The following is a 16624-nucleotide window of genomic DNA, read 5'->3' as shown; positions in this document are numbered from 1 at the left end:
AATCCCGACAGCAGCTGGTTGATGCTACACTCTTGTCATTCCCTCAACAAGATGCACCCCTAGCCGTATTCGTTGATGCCTCTGACGTCGCAGTAGGTACTGCTCCTCACCGAAAGGTGATTCAAGTCTGGCAACTACAGCACTTACGATGGAGAACTATTCGCCGCATACTTGAGCATCAAATACTTCCATTTCTCTCTAGAAGGCAGACGGTTCAAAGTGTTCACGGACCACAAGGCTCTAACGTTTCCTTTAAAACAAAAGCCCAACAAAGCATCTCCTCGTCAGCTTCGACACCTGAGCTTCATCGCCAAGTACTTCAAAGCCTCAAGTCCAACCTCAAATACAAATTTCTGGAGTTGCCTATCTTCGGCTGAAACTTCACTAATTTCTGCGAAGACTCGGAGAAAGGACCTCGGTCATACATTCCGGCCACCTTTCGCAAGGAAGTGTTCCATGCAGTTCACGATTTGGCGCACCCAGGTATCAGGACAGCGAATCGGCTAGTTATCGGAAAATACTTCTGGCCCGCTATGAACAAGGACATCAGCTCCTGGACCAGAAAGTGCATTGCGTGCCAAAATTGTAAGGTCACCAGGCATGTAATAAAGTGGGTTCATTCCCTCGAACGACCAAGCGGTTTCACACGGTCCATCTCGGCCTCATAGGCCCTTTGTGAGATTCTCACGGCTTCAAGCATTGCCTCACAATCATTGACAGGTTCACGCGGTGGCCTGAAGCAATACCTCTGGCTGACATTACAGCACGATCTTGTGCCGAACCCTCTGTCGAGAGTGGATCCCGCGCTTTGGAGTCCCGGCAGTGATAATCACTCATCACGGAATGCAGTTTGAGTTCACCCTTTTCTCGGAGTTAGGCAAACTTCTGGGATTCAAACGCCATACGACCACTGCACACCACCCGCAATCCAATGGGATGCTAGAACGTTGGCACCGGACGCTGAAATCCGCCATTATGGCGTGCGTCGATCCCTCCTGGATGTAGGTCCTGCCTCTCGTCCTACTTAGCCTCTGAACAGCCAGCCGGGAAGAGTTTGCTGCCAGCCCCGCAGAGTTGGTATATGGGGAGAGTTTGAGGCTCCCGAGTGACCTAGTCTTTGGCAGAAGATCGAGGCTTACGGACTCAGAATCGCTGCGTCTGCTGAGAGAAAACTTAAAAAGAATTGCGGCTCTTGTCGGAGTGGAGAGTGGCGTATTGTTTTTGGAATGGACATGGATCCACCGCCGACCATTCCATTTTGGAATCCGTGGAAGACCGATTGGATGACGTATAAAATTGAACTAAGCGCCCGAGTTAAGATCCTTGGGAGGCGTATTAAATCCATTGCGAGAATTGAGAAGACAACCGAGATGATCGCAATTAGTAGGGGGATCAAAAAAGGGTAAAACAGCATGGTGGAACTCAGATTTTACAAAACAAAGGAGAACGACAAGGAGTTCCTCAACCGTGCTTTAAAATCTGATTCAGGAGAATGGTATCTCCATTCCGTTCATTTCCATAGAATGGTAAATCTCGGCGATTGTATGATTACCACTTTCGCATCCAGGGACAGTGAGAGCATTTTTCTGTAGGTGAGAAAACCGGTGTTTGTTGAAAATTATACAGTGAGAGAGGGGGTGGGGGTTTGTTGTTAAAAATTATACAGAGGGGGATGTACTGTACTATTTAGTTTGTATGCGAGCATAGGATAGGATAATTCTCAAGACGGGGATCAACATTGCTGTAAAGGTTGTCAAAGTACGAGACTATGAAAGAGTACAGAAATTGCAGGTTAGACTGTAGTCAATTGGGAAACGAAGAAGAAAGTGGAGAAGAGTTATTACTAAGTAACTCGCACAATCCGGCTTGTTAGCAGAAGATCGTATGAACTTTATGAAAGGTGGGAGATGGTTGGGGGGAGATTCCAATATAAGAGATGTGGAACGAGAAGGGGTTGTGTTCTGGCTTGCTAATGCGGCCTCGCCAATGGCAAGATACTTTTTTCTGGACTTAGTTATCAATCACTTTACTGAAGTAGACAAATCAACGTTTTCCTTACTGCGAAATGGGACAAACTGGACGACCACCAGAGTAGCAATGAAAACGCTATGGGGATGGAATTAACAAGGTTGATAGAGTGGTACGAAGGTGTAGAAACTGAAGGATGGAATCGCTGTGTCGTAAATGTTGGATATGGTATATCCTGGAGGCCAAAAACCCGATTTGGGTCAGGGCGGTATTAAAGAAGGAAAATGAATTTCAAGGGGTTTGCCAGTAAGTTTTGAAAATATAGTAATTTGAGCACATATCAAGATGGGCTCAGAAGACGGTTTTTATCCCATTTTATGAAGATTTTTGAATGCATTTTTGACAATTATAATCTCAACACACATGATTCAAACCACGGTAAGCCAAGCTAGTTCTGTCAAAATTTGTACGGTTCTCACAGAGAAATACTGTGGGTCTGGCGAACTAGTTGGACGTCGTGTTGTGTTAAATAGCTCTGCCATGATTTAAGGAGAAGTGTGGCAGCTATACCAAAATTGTTCATGTCTCTGTCAGTACTTACCAAGATCGAGCCCTTTTACCAAACCTCTTTGTTTTTGTCGCCGATATTGCCATACGCCGCATGCTCTCTCAATGCAGAGTACTTCCACTCTTAGTGACAGTGGCTTCTCAAGAACTGAGCGATCTATGCAACCATCTCGGATCAAAGCTGATAGGTAGTGATGAACAGTCGTTATGAAAATCCTTCGTGTATCAACACAGTTTGAATTTTTAGGCGTTCCACAATTGGCGTTCTGTCTTAACGACGCATCAACGAACGCCTCAAATACAAAATCCACTGCCGTACCGTTTGCTCTGTCACACTCTATGCTTCTGAGGCAATGAACGATGCCTCACAGTAAATGACACGAAAATGGTGCCAAAGCGCCATGATTACAGCGAAAGTGAATATAACTTAGATCGATATGGGATTGCACTCATCATGGAAAATTGCAAAAGAAACATCGCAGGATCGACCTGGACCAATTCTACGACTAAGAGGCAATAACACATCCAATCTAGACGAGCCGACACCGCTACTGAATGGGACAAGGGCCAAAGAGGGAGATATGCTGTTTATGGGCTTAACGATATCAAAATCTGGTGTTCTGCATTCTAGGTTGATACTTCCAGTTTTTTTCCAGCTTCGGAGCAATAATGTAGCTGAAGCTGCAGGTGCTTGAGTCATGGTATCATTGTGTAACTTTGAGCTCTAGATAGATCATAATAAAAACATGCGACTTTTGTGGTTTCAAGTACTAAATGTTAGATGGTACATTTGCTATAGGACTATGCTAGGGTACGCTTTTGACCAGCCCTTATACTGGTGGACTGCGCGACGGAAGGCACCGCAGAATGGGTTAGAACTATAGTTCCTAGATTGCCAGGCTGGGAAGGGGTAGAACTGTCAACATGTGCTGAGGATGAGGATGATATCAAGGAAAAGCCAAGGAAAGAGACCTCGGAGGAGGCATCGGGTGAAAAACTTACCGAGGTTCCTGAAGAAGTCACGGAAGCCATAGAGGCGGAAAGAACTGGATCAACCAGGAAAATAGACCTGCTGCCCAGTGAAGAGCAGAAGCTGGACGACCTAGACCTAGGACTCCTAGGGCTCGGGGTGGACAGCGACGCGCAGGAAAGCGCCATGTCGGAGGAGGAGGGTGACACTCCGACAGTGGAGAAGAGCTCCAAACAATAACGGAGCCAATGGCCAGCACTAAGATAGCCCAGATAAACCTCCACCATGCGAGAGCTGCATCTGCAGTGATTGCAAGGTCAAATTCCAAGGAGAACATTGGAATAGTGCTGACTCAGGAGCCCTGGGTGTACCGGGGGCAGATTCGCGGTCTGCAAGGAGGAGACATGCAGGTAATTTGGGACTCCTTTTGTGAAAAACCAAGAGCTTGCATAATTCTCAAACGTAATTTAAAATACATATGTCTTTCAGAGTTCTTAACCGGGGACCTTGTGGCTATCCAAGTCTCATTGGAAGCCGGGAGGAGCACTCGAGAGGCAGTTGTAGCATCGGGATACTTCCCAGGAGACGAGAGCCGGGCTCAACGGGAACAAGTCGCAAAGTTGACGAAGTATTGCGAGGAGAGGGCGATACCACTTCTTCTCGGCTGCGATGCCAATGCCCACCACGAAGTGTGGGGAAGCAGCGACACCAATCGTAGAGGTGAGTACCTTCTCGAATTTATTCTTAGCAATAAGTTAGAAATATACAACGTATGGAACCCTCCAACAATTGTGACCAGCACCAGACAAGAGATACTAGATATAACTCTAGGAAATACCCTAATGAATGGGATGGTCAGGAATTGGAGGGTGTCGGATGAACCCTCAATGTCTGATCACAGGATAATCAGATTCGACATTGAGGGCCATTGAACACCGGACATTGAACTCCGAAATAAAAAGAATAATAAGGAATCCCAATAGAACGGATTGAGAATCCTAAACAACGCACTTGAGCAACAACATTGCCCACCTTCAAGGGGGCGGTGACATCAGGAACGAACTGGAATTAGAAACGGTGGTGGAAAACCTCAACACAGTCATCATTGACGCATATGAGGCCAGCTGTCCGGCCAAGACAGTCAAGTCATCAAGGGATGTACCATGGTGGAACAAGAACCTAGTCAGAATGAGAACAGAGGTACGAAAACTCTTTAACCGGGCAAAACAAACCGGGGACTGGCGGAGGTATAAAATGCACTGACTGCGTATAGTAACGCGATCAGGGAAGCGAAACGGAACAGCTTTAGGGAATTCTGTGAAGGGATTGAACAGATCACAGAAGCAACCAGGCTGTACAAGGCTGTAGCCAAAGACGGGGGAATATCCTCTATCTGCTTGAAAAAGCAAGATGGGACATTTACCGAGAATGAGGAGGACAGAGTACACCTGCTTCTCAGAACTCATTTCCCGGGGTCCTACCTCTCGGCGGCAGGCGACAACAATCTGCCTGACACCCCAACAACGAATAAAAGGGGAAGGAAGGAGAGCTGGAAACTAGCAAAAGAGGTATGCTCAGAAGCTAGGCTAAGATAGGCGGTGGGAACTTTTAAACCAATGAAATCTCCCGGAGTAGATGGCATTTTCCCAGCAGTTATCCAGAGAGGCCTAGGAATTATCTTAGAGTCTCTTCTAAGGGTGGTAATGGGGAGCATAGCACTGAGTTACATACGAAGGGCATGGAGACGGGCAAAAGTGGTCTTTATTTCGAAAGCGGGTAAAAAGGATCCTTTTCACCCTAAATCTTTCAGACCAATCTGCCTAACATCGTTCATACTCAAAGCGGTGGAGAAGGTCATAGACAATTATATTAGAACTAACGTTCTAAAGCGTAATCCCCTACATCACTGTGAACACGCTTACCGGGCAGGACGGTCAACTGAAACTGCTCTGTATCAGCTGACCATAGGTAGAAACAAAAGAAATTGTACTGTGCGCGTTTTTGGATATCGAAGGAGCATTCGACAACACATCGCACAAAGTGATACAGGATGCCCTGAGCCGGAAAGGAGTGGGAAACACCCTGGCACCCTGGATGGGCAAAATGCTAGAAAGCAGACAAATAGAGGTACAAACAGGTACAAATTCTATTATCATGAACACCACTCAAGGCTGTTCACAGGGTGGAGTACTATCGCCGCTGATGTGGAGTATGGTAGTGGATGAACTCCTGGACGTGTTAACTAATACTGGAATACAAGTCCAGGGCTACGCGGACGACATTGTTCTAATCTGTAGGGGCAAATATGAAGATACCCTATGTGATAGAATCCCAACTGGATTAAGGGTTACTAGTGCCTGGTGCAGGAAGGTGGGACTGCGGATCAACCCAACCAAAACCACCATAGTACCATTCACTAGGAGGCGTAAGCTGGATCACCTGAAAGCCATAACATTGCATGATATGGAGGTGAAACGAGAAACAGAGGTCAAATATTTGGGAATCACGCTAGACCAAAAATTACTCTGGAAGACACATGTCGGAAACACTTGTCGGAAAGCCACGAGGGCTCTGATGACTTGCAGATCCATAGCAGGAAAAAAATGGGGTTGCAGCCCGAAGATACTACTTTGGATATATACTGCAATAGTAAGGCCAGGTACCTATGGAGCGATTATCTGGGCAGAATGAACCCAACTCAGCACACAAGCCAGGGAATTACATAAGCTCCAAAGGCTGGCTTGCGTGTGTATCAGTGGGGCAATGAGGACATGCTCAACGGCATCCCTGCAGGTCCTTCTGGGATTAACCCCTCTCCATCTGCACATACAGATTCAGGCAAGGAGATCAGTATTCAGGATGGCCGGGAATATGAGTGAGGCGGGGAGCTGCCTAAATCGAAGGAAGATTGATATCCTTTCTAGGCGGTATCTCGAATTACTGATACCGAGGGACAACATGAAAACGAGGTTTCACTTCGATAAGAAGTTTGAAACACGTTGGAGTAACAAGGCAAACTGGGAGAGCGTGGCTGCGACATACGGCTTAAACCAGCAACTGATTACTTGGTACACTGACGGATCCCTCACAGCAGAGGGAGCGGGTCCCGGTGCCATTGGTCCAAGGAAAATGTACTTTGAGCCAATGGACAGGTACACTAGCATATTCCAGGCGGAAATTTACGCCATAGACAAATGTGCCTCCTTTAATATGCAAAGGAACTACAGGGGGCAGAACATAGCTATTCTCACCGATAGTCAAGCAGCGATCAAGGCACTTAGGTCCAACCAGGTGAACTCTAAACTGGTATGGGAATGCCTTGAGAGACTGAATACACTCGGCTCGTCCAACATGGTGTGGATACTTTGGGTTCCAGGCCATGCTGGGTTGGAAGGCAACGAGGCAGCGGATAAACTAGCCAAGAAGGGAGCAGGGATGCCTTAGCATGGGCCAGAACCCTTCTGTGGAATCGGAAACGGTTTCATGGCTATGAATCTAAGGAACGAAGAGAAACGGTTGAGGGAACTATATTGGGCGGGCCTACCAGGGATGGAGCAGTCCAGGGTGCTTATTGGGGGATACGAACCCGTCGGCTGAACTATCACCTAGGGAAGCTAGGGATATCTACGGACACTGCCTGCAGGTTCTTTGAGGAGGAGGACGAAACCTCTATGCACGTCCTGGGACAGTGTCCGGCACTTGTGCAAAGTAGGTCGATACATCTGGGAGAATACTTAATACCAGATGCAAAGCTGAAACTTCTGGAAGTGGGGAACATACTAAAGTTCCTAACGGTTACAGGCCTGCTTGAGATACTATGATCAACAGGTACACTATAACCAGTAAAAGGGGCACAATAGTTCTTCAAGGACGCGGTGCGACTTTCCCTTAACAGAATAATAATAGGGTATGGCTTAGGCAAAAACAAGGGGAGGTGATTATATCTAGGATGCTTTGTCGGATTGTACTAGATGAGGTGGTACAGCGGAAGATCCATAGTATGTGATATTTTACTACCCAAGTTTCGCAATGCAAAGAAGGAGTCTGAAACAAGTTCTCGGAAGGAATGTAAGCCCGGAGAATATAGGTGTGTTAAAGGAGAACTGGCTCACGATTTCTTCCGCAATTGTAAAACTACAGAACGAGGTACAGAAAGAAGAAAGAAGGTGCGTAGTTTCAGCCCACCAGTTTCCACAAGAGAACTAGTTAGCGACTAATATGTTAGAAGAAAATTAAAGAAACTAATCCTGAACTATCACCATTTAAATGACGGCAACACCAATTTTTTTTTCCACCACTCTAAAGGATGTCGCTAAGATAACAGGATAAATTCGAGATAATTATTTCCGCTCGCTATTTGCTTTTGCAGCCGACATAGCCCCAATTCAAAAAGTTGCCATTGTGGTGTGGAATGGCACACAGGTAAGATACAAATCAGAGCGACTCATATTTCCACAGATTGCTCAGCATTTCGCTATTGCAGCCATTAGACTCCCTTCGACTCATTTCCTTCCTGGAGGCAAAGCTGCATCGTCCCTCTCGTAAAACAGAATAGGTTTCAGGAAGGGTATTGTATGTACGTCGAGGATAGTGGGAATGGTCCGACGAAAGCAGATCGCAGATAATAGGTTGCTATTGAAAACTTTAGAAAACAATTTCATCATCCTGTGTTGATATTTGCCGGAGTTTTGAACTAAACTGCTGAGATTTTGTAGTCCCTCTGTGTAGGGATGCAGCATTAGTGAGAGTAGATGTTTACGATAAATAGTGGCGTATACGTACATATATAATGGAGTATGTCAAGAACAATACCGAGTATACCTAAAAATTAAGAACGACGAAGAAAAAAGTCTTTGGAAATAGTTGTATTAGGTTCATATCCTCCTCTCTCTTCATTTCAGTGACACCTACGTCTGCTGCACGATACAGCACTGCCCATACTTACCTCTTTCCAGCTGGCTGATTTTGTTGAAAGCCACCAAAATACTTTCCCTTTTGAGAATATAGAAACATATCTCAGAGTTTGTCCAACATTTGAACACATTAGTAAAGTAGGACTGCTTCAGCGCCTCAAAATAAGCCACCTTTTCTACCGTGACAACATGAGCGGCCCTCCGTAAGGGGCTCAACCGGCAATTGGGCTCCATCGACTCTAAGAAATACGTGCGAATAGGTCCCCAGCTGGTAGTGAACAAAAATTTTTCCAAGATCATGGTGCAGGGTCAATGTCGGACGTATCCATCTCATTTGCCTTCTGAACTTTTCCAGGAGCAGTTGAAGATTTCACCAGTGTGTTCACTGTACCAAGAAATATTTTCCAGGAACCCCCGCAATGGAGTTCCGAAGACTAATTCAATCGACGATGTCCCTACATCCTCCCTGATGGCGTCCCTGAATACAAGGAGTATAATAATAATAATCGTTGGCGCAACAATCCATATTGGATCAGGGCCTTGAAGTGTGTTAGAGCAGTTCATTCAAGACCGTAAGGCCCAGGCTCGCAGGCGCTGTTCAAGTATTACTACTGTAGTCACCTAAAGGCGGTGGCGATGTAATGCTGCAAAGTCTGCGCTGCATTTTTTAACTCGTTCAAGTTCACCTGGAACTTGAATAGCCTGAAGAAGGTGGTCAGGATTGATTTCTTTCAACTGGCGATAGTTTCCCAAAGGACGCCAGGCTCCCCCTTTCTTCATCATCATCATCAACGGCGCAACAACCGGTATCCAGTCCAGGCCTGCCTTAATAAGGAACTCCAGAATCCCGGTTTTGCACCGAGGTCCACCAATTCGATATCCCAAAAAGCTGTCTGGCGTCCTGGCCTACGCCATCGCTCCATCTTAGGCAGGGTCTGCCTCGTCTTCTTTTTCTACCATAGATATTGCCCTTACAGACTTTCCGGGTGGGATCATCCTCATCCATATAGATTAAGTGTCCCGCCCACCGTAACCTATTGAGCCGGATTTTATCCACAACTGGACGGTCATGGTATCGCTCATAGATTTCGTCATTGTGTAGGCTACGAAATCGTCCATCCTCCCTCTTTCTCGGGAAGGAGATAGAGTAGACTATATATAATCTCAGACTATGTTTTGAATACGCAAAGTATCTCCAGACTCCACATACTTTCAAAGAATTTGATGATACCTCGTGTTTAGCGCGACGACGGGTTATCTACACCATGCGATTTCTAGGCAAAAAGCCATCCCAAAGGTGGTTTTCGACTAGGAAGCCGCCATATTTTAAAATTTTGTCTGTCTTAGAATTGGTCTCTCTACGTTGATGATGGCGAATCTCCAATGGAACTTTTTTCTGAGGCGGAGGTCCAGAACTAGCGATCTACAACCGTACGTATTAAGGGAAGTCTTTCCTAGTTTTTCTGCTAGCGTCAGAAACTAAGGTGAAACTATTTAGATCCACGCCAGTATCCACTACGGCCAGGGTGCATCGTGATTGTTGCGGTCACTGTTCCGTCATCACATTCTTCTGCATCATTGAGCTGATACTCGATCGGGGAGGTTGCGCAAGTTCTGCCAATAATTTGACGGTTTATTGCCTACATTGTGTCCATGCAAGAGTCATTTGATCCGCTTTTCCTCTAGCTTTTCGAACGCCAATATGATCCGAGCTCTGATCACTTGGTAGGGAAACACAATCGGCGGGTTCCTGGCAACGAGGCGACCGATGAGAGAAACTCCGCATCCCCATGCTGGTTCACCTGATCGAACTTTGTTGTTCGTGTGTGATTTCATTGATGTTCAACCCAGTTTCTACTTGAGTGAACTAGAATCGGACTTTGGCTTTGTACAAGGTTAGGACTCTGGCTCCGACTTCCAATCGCTCAATGGATTTGGGTTGTTTCCCTGGAAGACTTCCACGTTTCGAGCGGGCTCAATCATTAGTTAATTTGATTATCACCCAACTGCTGGAATCCTCGTTGCGCGCTCGCTAGCTCTTGTTGAAGTGATATTTTCAACCGCCAGCTCGATAACGCCTTTGGAACTGTGAATGCTCGTTCGCATATTAGAATTTTGTTAACCTACTTTCAACTTTCAGGTTTCACCAGCAATCGTAGTACCTGATCAAGGGTTTCTGGCCGGTCGGTTTTTTAATACTTGAAATTTGTATCCAGAGTGGAGGATAACACGTTGCTGGTTGACTCAAGATGGACTATGTGACTCTTGTTAAAGTCAAGCTGCTCGTCCCTCCAATTTTTTCCTGGAACCGCTCGATGCTCATACGCAATGTACGGCTTACAGTATTATAACACAGAGGCCAAGTCTTCCGTAATCGGAATGGTTATTGTTTTCTGAAAATTAATACATTAATGCAAATAGGGAGAGTGCCATGACTCGTCAAACTGAGAACCTTGGCTATGTTGGTGTTTCTCTTCAGCCCAACATTACTTGCCTCTCTTTCCAAATCCAGAGCCATTTAACTAAGTGCCATGACCCGGTGGGAATGTCTGTTGACTCTCATCATCAGCATAATCGGGTTGTTTGAGGAAAGATATCACTGTCCATTGAATTTTACTATATCATTCGTACAAGGCAGTATGAAGAACGTCACTGACAACAAGCAGAAATAATACCAGTGACAGGATGGTTCCATTTTGAACCTCGAAATCTTGCGAGATTTTACCTCGGTGCGGAGAATAACAAGGACTCGGATTCCCAAGATTTGCAGTTACTGCAGGTGCAGCTATAAGTAACTCTGCAGGGAGACCGTCAAGTCTCTTCTGCTTGAAAAACAGTTCGTATCAGCATGTTACGGTGACTATCCATTTCATCCACAAGAGAAAGAACTTCATCATATATAATATGGTTAAGAGCCGTAGTGAAGTGTTGTTTCCACCTTTTCAATCGCTCGCCGTCGTTTATGAGAAGTTGACCGTTGACGTCCTTGACAGGACTAACGAAAGATTTGCGCCCACTAGCAAGCTCTTTCTTGATTCGGAACACCTTTCTGAAATCATTGGGTGGTGTTTGTTTTTCATTTTTTTTCAGAAAACGTCTTGAAAAATCCAACGTAACTATCGTAAAATTCCTAAGGATCTTACTTCGTCTGTGAGGTTCCAGAGCATGCAAAGTTATTTCCGCATTTATGAATGCATTCCATTTTGCAGCGTCGAAAGGCATCTGCGATCGATACGGGCTTGTACTGACCATAGAGAATTACGAAAAAAGCTTCTTCTATGGAATGGGCAAGTATTTCGCATTCTCTCACCTGCTAAGTTTGGTCTGAACACCGAAGTCAATACGACGAACAAACCGGCCAAAACGACCTTGTCGTGATACGTCAGATGGTAAGGATGAGGGTCTCTCCATCCATATCAAGCACATGGCCCACCAAAATGGCCGAATCGATCATGACGACCTAAGCCAGCTTCTGGCATTCATGCAGTAAAGGATAAGTTTTCCTTTCATCGATAAGCGCTTTCCGGCCAAGAAGAATTCTTTCTCATCAATGAAATGTTCAAACTATGAGATTCAGGATATAAACTGTTTCCTTGGAATTGGGCCGTGGAAACGTCGAAAGGTTACAGAGGTTCAGGATATACCCGACTGAAGTATGCCTCCTTTGGGAGCTAATTCTATGAAATATCTTCTAACGTTATACTTTGTAAAGGGTCAGAAAGGGAAGTGCCTACCCGGGGTGAAAGTTATCCCTTCCACTTTTGCAATTAACTAATTAACCAATTCTATCTATTTTCACTTCCCCATAAAGGTCTTCCCCATAAATCCGCGCAGCCTATTTCAGCTTACAAAAACTGTTTCGCTCGAAACGTTTCACCCTAGGGTCAAAGCTCTTACTGTACAAGACTATGATCTTGCCAGTCCTCATGTATTCCTTGGAAACTTGGGTTCTTAGCAAGAAAAATTGCGAACTCTTGGCCGCGTTCGAGAGAAGAATCCTCCGAAGAATTTTTGGCCCCCTACATGAGGATGGACGATTCCGTAGCCTACACAATGACGAAATCGTATGGATAAGGATGATCCCAGCCGGAAAGTATATAAGGGCAATATCTATGGTAGGAAAAGAAGACGAGGCAGACCCTGCCTAAAATGGAGCGATGGCGTGGATCAGGACGCCAGACAGCTTTTAGGGATATCGAATTGGTGGACCTCGGCGCAAAACCGGGATGTCTGGAGTTCCTTATTAAGGCAGGCCTAGACCAGATACCGGTTGTTGCGCCGTTGATGATGATGATGATGATGTGGAAAACAAAACCTTATTAAAATCGGTTTACTGTCTGTCTGACTATCTGTCCGTCCGTCTCTCGGTCTGTTTGTCATACCTTATATCTCAAAAACTGTTACTCCTATTAACATGATATTTGGTAGAAAAGTAGGCTCTGTGAATCTCACTGCATGCAGTGAGTAGCATAGTTACACGCTGAGATTAAGGGGGGAGGGGACGGAAAGGGGTCACCATACATACAAAAGGGGCTGTACAATTTTTTCACCGAGTATAGTCATTTAGTACTTTTTGAAGTCGAAATTAGTTTTGAGAGTGGTTGAAAAGGGGAGGAGTGCGGGGGCTAAAACGGGTCAGTTACTTCAAGGATCCGTTCTCAGGAACTACCCAACACAAATATTTGAAAAGAAATATATAAGAAATACCCAAAACCTTTCATATCTGAAACGTATGGCTTTCGGTTTCCCGACTTGTTTAAAGCTAGTAGGAGACTTAAGTTATTTCTGAAGCAAACAGAGGCCGACAGATGATCGCAAGGATGTAACCGTTTTATAGGTGGACGAAACGCGTTAGCAAACTTCTGCTTTAGCAGCTGAAATTAAGGGGATCATCCTGTGTGTCGGGTTGGAGAAATCGATTTTTTTTTGCATGAATTGTATTTATATATAGTGGAGAATATGTGGGCAAAGGGATTTTCCGATATTCCGAGTCGTACAGAAATTACAGGATTAAACAGGTAAGGAGTTTGCAGCCGCGGCTAGAGTACTCGAGGAGAAACAGCATCGAATCTTTTTTCACCTGTTAGTTTTTTACCTGAGCCTTAGAAATTCGAACACAAGTATAAACATAAAAAGATGGAAAACCAATCAATTGTCTAAAGTTATTTGCTGTTTGGAATAAAAAGGATAATGCAGTCTAGAGTGAGCACTGAAAGGCTTTCAAGCTATACTCAGTTATATTTTGTTGTAAGTATTGTGCTGTTTGTGTGTTCAGTGATTTTTTTAAATGGATCGTACGAAGGCTTTACCGTTCAACGTCGTGCTCGCACTAAAAAACGAGTATTTCATGCGAATCGATACTTATCAGAGAAGAAAAAGGACTTCGCATCAACATCAGCAAAGTAACTTTTAGCAAGTATGAACATGGATGTTCCAATTGCGACAAGTTTTGCATATTGCATATTGGATTTTGCTGGAATTTTCTCTGGTAATTCTGCAAATTTCTGCAAATAATACAATATACGTAGTAGTAAAAAAGGAATGCATAGGACATGTCAAGAAAAGAATGAAAACGCGGTTTAGAAATGCAAAGAAGAATCACAAAGGCATTGGTGGAAAAGGGGCTGGAAAACTTACTCTTCTCTTTCTTCAGCCTCTGTCCCGTTCACAAGCGGGGTCGGCTCGTCGTGATCGGCTTCGCCATTTGGCTCTATCGAATGCCTGATCTGGGTGCAATCTCGAGGCTTTCAAATCCCCATCCAGCCTATCAAGCCACCGTTGCTTAGGTCTGCCTTTTGGTCGTTTACCATCGACTTCGATGTTCAGACCAATCTTGGCAAGTGAATTCTCGTTTGCACGAACTGCGTGACCATACCATCGAAGACGCCTCTCTCGCAACTTTTCCACGATCGGTGCAACCCCATAACTATCGCGGATATCCTCATTTCGGATGTGATCTGAACGTGTGACGCCACTAGTCCAACGTAGCATCTTCGTCTCCATTACCGCAAGACGCCGTTCATTGTCTTTTATGGTCGGCCAACACTCAGAACCATAGAGAGCGACTGGACGGACAACACTGCGGTAAATTTTAGATTTGAGACGTTCGTTGATACGCCAATCACAAAGGACACCAGTTGTGGAACGCCACTTCATCCAGGTTGCGTTAATGCGTGAAGCAATTTCATAACGCAGTTCTCCATTGGCTGATAGCGTTGACCCGAGGTATTTAAATCGCTCAGTTCTGGGCAGATCACTGCCGCTGACAGTGATTGTGCCTGTTTCATGGGGTCGGTCGTCAAAATTCTGTTTTGTTTAAATTCAATCTGAGACCGTGTTGCAAGAAGCGATCATTCCATTTTTGAACAAGTTGCTCGAGATCATTTTTGCTATCAGATGCTAGGAAAACATCAGCTGCATAAAGCAGTGTGTAGGGCGCTGGACGTTGGATATACCGTGTGACGGTGTCCATAACAAGGACAAAGAGGAGTGGTGAGAGGGCACTTCCTTGATGAACACCAACAGAGACACGAAGCGGTTTTGATACACCCGCCATACTTCGAACTTTACTTTTCGAATCGTGGTAGAGCAATTGAACCCAGCGCACGAGTTCTTCTGGCACGAAGTGTTGTCGTAAAGCATACCAGATGAGTTCGTGTGGTACACGGTCAAACGCTTTCTCTAGATCCAGAAAGGCAATGTAAAGAGGGCGATGCTTCCCACGGTGTTTCTCCATGAGTAACCGCGCAGCGTGTATTGCGTCAGTATTCCGCAGTTCTTGACAATTCCGGCTTGATTCACGGTTATTTCAACCATTTCGCGAATACGGTTGTCAAGAATGCGTTCAAAAATCTTCAAGGTATGGGAAAGTAACCGGATCGGACGGTAATTTGAACATTCTGCTGGGCTACCTTTCTTTTTCCATATTGGAACAGTGGTACTTTCTTGCCAGTCAGATGGTGTTCTTCCTTCCTGAATAACCCGGTTAAAGAATTCACTGAGCCACAGTGTTGGGTCCCAGCTCTTCGCTTTCCAGAGCTCAGATGCGATGTCGTCAGGTCCTGTTGCTTTCCCCGATTTCATTTGTTTTATTGCCTCCTCGACTTCAGTTGCGCTGACTGGTGGAACTGCTCCAAATGTCGGCAATGATTGTGGAAGTGGAGGATGAGCAAATTCTTCAGTTGAAATCTGCTGAAAGTATTCTCGCCATTTATCCGTTGCGGCTCGACGGTTGGTAAGCAAAGTACCGTTCTTGTCATTAACACAACAGAAGTGTTCGATATCCTGTGTGCGTTCATCACGGCTTTTAGCAAGTCGATACAGATCTCTCCCGCCATCCCGAGTGTCCAGTTTATCGTAAAGATTTTTGAAATGGTTCGCTCGGGTGACAGCGACCGCTTCCTTTGCTTCCCGGTTGGCATTCTTATAAATTTGCCAATTAACAGGTGTTTTATCGTCGAGAAATTTGTGGTAAAGGCGTTTCTTTTCACGGACCTTCATTTCAACATTATCATTCCAAAGCCAAGTATCTCGGTTGATGTACCGCTTACCCGGCTTGGTGACCCCGAGGGTTGCAGAGGCCGCTTTGTGGATCGTGTCTTTCATTTGGTTCCATGATTCTTCCACAGTCGTAATGGTTGGCAATTGTATGAGTGAGACCGTTTCTTCTTCCTTCTCACCAAATCGCTACCATTTAATGCGTGGCGGGCCAGTGCGTTCCTCACGCTGTTTTATCGGTGGCTTAATTCGCAGGACGGCAATCAACGGCCGATGTTGAGGTGCGATGGTTTCATAGGGAACGACTTTGCAATCAGTGACAGTAGTAAAGTGTTGGCGTCTTATGAGAATATAGTCGATTTGCGTTTTATTGTTCCCACTATAAAATGTGGGAAGATGAGGCAATCGTTTGATGAACCATGTATTCATAAGTACAAGGTCATGGGTGTCCGCAAAATCGATTATACGCTCGCCACCTTCATTGCGCGCTCCGAACCCCTTTCCCCCATGGCACCTGTTACTGTCTGCCTTTTCACCCAGATGACCATTAAGATCGCCGGCAATGATTATGTAATCGTCAGCAGGCACGTGACAAGTCTTTTCATCGAGAAGTTGCCAGAAGGCATCTTTCTCGGCATCAGGTCGACCTGTCTGTGGTGCATATGCGGTGAAGAAGTGAATAGTGCGATCAGCTGATATAATGGTGAGC

The sequence above is a fragment of the Hermetia illucens genome, chromosome 5 (genome assembly GCF_905115235.1).
Source record: "Hermetia illucens chromosome 5, iHerIll2.2.curated.20191125, whole genome shotgun sequence".
Lineage (NCBI taxonomy): Eukaryota > Metazoa > Arthropoda > Insecta > Diptera > Stratiomyidae > Hermetia > Hermetia illucens.
This window is presented reverse-complemented; position numbering follows the sequence as displayed.